A 6,000-nucleotide genomic window follows, 5' to 3' on the forward strand; every position below is an offset into this window, starting at 1 on the left:
ACGGGCCTTCCTGGGAGTCACACTACCAATCACTTCCTTGGTTAAAGAACTTGGTGATCCATCTGGCTGTGGATAGCACTCCAGTGGGAGCGTGCTTGCCTAGAAAGCATGAAGTCTGCATAAACCAAGTGTAGTGGTGGACACCTGTAATCTCAGTGCTCCAGAAGGGGAGGCAGGGGTTCAAAGTCATCCGTGGCTACAACAACCTTGAGGCCAGGCTGTGCTATATGAGACCCTGTCTCAAAATAAGCAATTAGAAACAAACAAAACACTAGCTGGGCAAGGGAATCTTACCCTGTTAATGCTCGCTTCCAGGAATACCATGATCTGCATGGGCAGCATTTTGGAAGGGGGTTAGCATTGCTGAAACCAGCTTAGATTCCTTAGTTGGCCTCTAGCAAAAGAGAAGGGAAATGCCACCAATAATCCTAGCACTCAGTAAACTGAGGCAGGAGGATCATGACTGCATGGTCAGTCAGCCCAGACTAGGTTAGACTGTCTCCTGAGACCTGAAGAAAGAAAATTAAGTAATTTTTTTTTAATTTAAAGAGAAAGTGAAGGAGATCAGCTTTGCTGAGGGGAGGGGATGGAGAAGTGCTCAGGACCCAAGGACACATCCAGGAAGGACAGGGCCTGGGTGGTTGGTAGCATGCTGCCCATGCCTGGTCCTGTGGACAGGAGGAAGATGAAAGGCCCCCCTGCAAAGAAGAAAGGGCTCCAGAGAGCAACCCGCCTTTTCTAGCTCACGGGCTCTTCAGAGACAGCGAATTCCTCTTTTCCGAAGGGACTGCTTGGATATGTGTAACTCCCAGGTGGTGTGAAGGCCGGAGCTCTATAAACAGAGCCTCTTGCAGCTACCAGAGGCTATTTTTTGCTTCTCACAACATCACATGCCCAGCAGACAGTGGCCCTGTTGGAATGCACAGAGAGCCAAGTGACACAGCAATTGGTGGCTCCCTGGAGAGAGGGTGGTTTGGTTTTTTCCATTCTCAGCTCACTCCACGCCGGCCTTTCAACAGTCTCACCCCACAAACCTGTCAGGACTTAGTGGCAGATCCTCCCCAGCACCCTGGGGCCTTGAGTGTCCAAAGCAAGCTCCAGGGTTTCTCCAGCAGCTGGAAAGCTGCCCAAACTAGCCTGGCCACTTCTCTCTGCCCTGCTTCTCCAGACACCAGTTGAATTCTAGAACTTTCCTGGTTCTTCTACCTCTACCCCTCACAGGCCTCACTCAAGTGGCATTCTGAATGTGTGTGTGTGTGTGTGTGTGTGCACACGCGTGCAAACACATGTATTTGTTTGTTTGTTTGTTTGTTTATTCATTGAGACCCTGGCTCATTCATTCGGGCCCTGGCTGGTCTGGACTCACAGGGTCTCACTTTGTAGCTCTGTTTGGTCTCAAACTCCCAGATCCGCTCTTGCTTTTGCCTCTTAAGTGTCTGGGGGTTAAAGGCATGTACCACCCTGCCTGACTCTTCCAGTCTGTTCTTTTAAGGCAGAATCTCTTAGTGACCTGAAACTCATCGACTGGTCTGGACTAGCTGGTCAGCAAGCTGCGGGGGATCCTCCTGTCCAGCTCTGGGGGTATAGCCATGTGCCATCATGTCGGGCTGTTTGTGTGACGATCCACATTCAAGGCCTCCAGCGTGCGTGGTGGCAAGCACGTTACCACCCGTGCCGCCTCCCGAGCGAGCGCTTTCTCCTTTCTTCCATTTGCACATGCATTAGGGGCTTTGATGAGAATGAGCTCAGCGCTTCAAGGAAACGACACTCCCGAGGACAGAGAAAAGCATCACAGCCGAGAAGGGTTATTGTTTTGATGTTTGGAGAGCAGATGAGAAGAAGTGTGGTGGGGGTAGACGACTTGGCACGACAGGAGGGAGGAAGTGGAAAAAGTAAAGGAAGTGGACCCAGGTGGTAAGAGAGATAAGGAAAGGCAGAGGAAGGACTTTGCCCTCTGACCTTTCCCCTGTTTCTGACTTCCGATTCTGGCCACACCTCCTGGTCCTCTCCCAGAGCCCTCTAAGCCCTGTTTGCACATCCCTGTTCGGTGGCGAGGCCCAGCTCTTTCCTCCCATTGCCTCCTACTACCTGGGCCCAGGCTGCATCCTGCTGATGTACAGATTAGTCAGATGAACACTCCACTCCCACTCCCTCAGCCTTGGCAGCTTGCATTTCCATGAGAGTGACAAGGAGGGTGCAAACACATATTATCTACTTGATTTCGCATTGAAGCCAAGCTTCCCAGGGTCTATAGTCTTGCCCTCTAGCAGCGGTGGCAATGGGGAGAGGCCATATGAACTTTCCAGGCCCCTGGGAAAGCTTGGCAAGTGGTGATTTACTACCATTAGCTCTTGATTCTTCCAGGGAATTGTTGACTTTGTAGATTATCCGAGGCCCTTTCTCTAAGCTGGCCTCCACCGCCTCCCAGTGGGTTTCTGAGTTGTCTTTTTCTCCTGCTCCCATGACAGCCTATGAATATATGCTTGAAGAATGCAAACTTGAACATTTGCCTACGCAAAATGGAAATACAGAAGAAAATTGGATAGAGGAGGGGGGAGATCTAGTTCTCTCCTCTGCCAGTCAGAAATGATTTGAGGCCTTTAATTGAACCCAAAAATCCTAAGTGAATTCTCTATACAAAGACTCGTATCTAGGGAAGCAGTAATTTTTTTCCCACTTGAGTATTTTGGGTGGTATTGTTCCTCAGGGGTCCCAGGGATGGAATAAAGTAAATGGGAGTGAAATGAGAATGGGAAATTACATATTGTTGTCATCATCACAACAGTACCTATTTGCGTAGCTCTTGTTATGCGCCATCACCGAAGTGAAAGGGATTTACGTGCACGAACACAATCATCACGACTCTGATTGGAGATATTAACTCTGTCTTAAAGGCAAGCAAAAAATGAAGCATAGAGCGATTTAGGGACTTGCCGAGGGTCATGGGGCTGGTATCCAGGCAGCCTTTACCTGGGGTTCACAGCCTTGCCTCCATCTTAAACTGCTTCATGCTACCCATATTCTGTTGTTCAAGTTTTCTGTTGTTTTAGAACTCCACCCAAACTTAGTGGCTCAAAGCCACAACTATTTGGTTAGTGGGCTGAGAATTCCAACAGTACCACGTATGGTTTATATTGGCTTTATAATGCCTAGAGCCTCAGCTATGATAGCATAATTGAGATGGCTTGATAGGACAGAAGCGGCGAGCTCTGTTTGGAGCCTCTGGTCTCCTGACTATTGGCTTCTTTGATTCTCTTTCATATTGTCTTGCCATATGGCTACATTAAGATTCCTCACAGTAAGGTGCTTTCACCGTAAACAGATTTCTTTACATGGTAGCTAGCTGTCTCAGAAAAAAGGAGGAAGCTTTCGGATCTTAGGAAACCCAGACCTAGGCCGGGAGTGGTGGCACACACCTTTAGTCCCAGCACTCAGGAGGCAGAGGCAGGTGGATCTTTGTGAGTTCGAGGTCAGCTGGTCTACAGAGTGAGTTCCAGGATAGACCTAGAAGTGAGCATGGCATCAGCATATTTCACCATTCAAAGTAAAGCATGAGTAAAAGGATTTAAAAAAAAAGAAAAGAAAACAAAAGAAAAGAAAAGAAAGGCAAAGTGGGTACCTTTCGGGCCCTGCCAAAGTATGCCACTAAGCAAACATGCCACATGCAAAACCAGAGACAAGAGGAAGAAGAGAGGCAAGAGAGGAGTAAGAGACAGAGAGCAAGCTGTGCTCTGCCTGGTGGGCACTTTAAGGGGTGCACGTGTCTTATAGCTGATGGTGGAGAGGCACCCGGCGACAGGTGATGACGTAACTGCTTCCCGGCAGAGGCGACTGCTGCCGCCATGGTGGAAACTGACAGTGACACTGGACCAAATTCAAAAGGAAAAAAAAAATAGATTCTGGTTTTTGGTGAATGGAATTGCATGCATGCAGATAATTGAAAGAAGTAATTAATGGCAGCCATCTTTGGAGACAGTGAACCATATGTGACTTCCCCTCCTTTAAGTAGTTTCTGTCAGATGTTCTGGTCAGCACTATGCAAATGTAGCTAATACTGAAACCCATTCCCAGGCCTGTATCCGGCTAAGTATTTCAGGACCCTAATCGGTAGCTCAGCTAGGTTTCTTAGATACCAGGAATTTACAGGGAAGACTGGGGGGGGGGGGGTTCTTAATTAGGGGTTTATTTCAAAGGTGCCCACAGAGACCCTCTCAGGGAAAATGGCCCTCTTGGCCAACCCCTCACCTTTAGTCACGGGTAACTACAGACATGGGCTACCAAGGGAGAAGAGAGAATATGAATTCAGGAAACCTGAATGGTGGCCCTGGCTCTGCTTCCCTGCACAGAAATGCAAGCAGATAGGAACAGTACAACAGGCATTTGGTTCTGAGTCCTCACATCTCAACTGCCCATAGACCGACCCCAAATAATCGTGAATACAGAGACACTGGTTATCTCCCCTCACTAAGAAAAGCTCTTTTTGGTCTCCTCTACTTGTATATGGCAAGGCTTTAGCATAATGGTTATACTCTATTGCCATGTTTAGCCTTTTCTTGCCTGCCACTGATAACTTGCACATTCAGTCAGTATTTATTGAGTGTTTTAGACACGCTGAGTATAGCGTCTAAACACTCAGAGAGCTTGTATTATACCGAAAGGAAAAAGACAATTAACTAGGCAAAATCCACAGTGCACTAAGTGATAAACATGAGAGAGAGAGAGAGAGCAGACAAGAAAGAGGGGTAGAGGAACTTACATAGTAAAGAGATTCAAATTTTAGCAGGGTGGTGGTGGTGGTGCACACCTTTAATCTGTGGAGCCAGGCAGATCTCTGTGAGTTCGAGGCCAGCCTGATCTACAGAGTGAGTTCCAGGACAGGCTCCAAAGCTACACAGAGAAACTCTGTCTCAAAAACAACAACAACAACAGAGAGAGAGAGAGAGAGAGAGAGAGAGAGAGAGAGAGAGATTCAAATTTTAAAAAGTGATACAAAGCCAGATATGGGGGCACACGCCTTTAATCCCAGCACTTGGGAGGCAGAGGCAGGTGGATCTCTGTGAGTTCGAGGCCAGCCTGGTCTACATAGAGAGCCCCATGCCAGCCAAGACTACATATAGTAAGACTGTCTCAAAAGTGAACAAAAAAATAGTGTACACAGGAAAATGATGTCTGAGTCTACACATGGTGGTGCATACTTGTAATTATAGCATTTTGGAGGTTGAGGCACGGGGATCACAAGTTGGAGGCCATCCTGTACTACATAACTAATTCCAGGCCAGCATAGGGGCTACATAGTAAACCCCTATCTCAAAAAGAAAATCAAAAAAGAAAGAAAGGAAAAGAAAGGAGTGGTAATGTGGAAACAGGGACCCATATTTAGCACAAGATGAAGTTAAGTTGAATTTCACTCAACAGTGAAAAGGGTGGAAATAAGGAGAATAGAAAGACATACTATGTTTTCACTTCCTGCTGCAGGATCTTATATGTCCCTGATGAGACGATTTTGTGATAATTCCCTAGAGAGCAAGCTGACCACATTTTGATAGCAATTGCTGCTGAGCATGTCCATGTAACTTTTTGTGCTTGATGGCATGCCAGTGAATATGATGCTAGCACAGAAATGTTTGTATGATTTAGTGTGGCCTCTTGTGCACCTGCCATCTGCCAGAAGAACATGCCCCAGCTGGCTGCCGGGCCTCCACAGAGGAGATATATGGAGAGGATACAAAAACTGACTCAAAGCCTTAAGCAAAGCTATTCCAGCTGACCCCAGACCATTGAGCAAGCAAAACAAATGTTTATTGTGAGCAATTGACATTAGGGGTTGTTTGGAAATAACATCAGCGGAAGAGCTGACGGCTACAACAGATCATGCAATAATCTAGCCGAGAGATGATGATGTGTTTAGACCAAGGTGATAGCAATGGGGATGATTGAAAATTTCCACTTTGGGATCTATTTTGAAGATAGAACCGCCAGGGGTCCTGATATTTAGAGGTT

This window comes from Peromyscus leucopus, chromosome X (genome assembly GCF_004664715.2).
Source record: "Peromyscus leucopus breed LL Stock chromosome X, UCI_PerLeu_2.1, whole genome shotgun sequence".
Lineage (NCBI taxonomy): Eukaryota > Metazoa > Chordata > Mammalia > Rodentia > Cricetidae > Peromyscus > Peromyscus leucopus.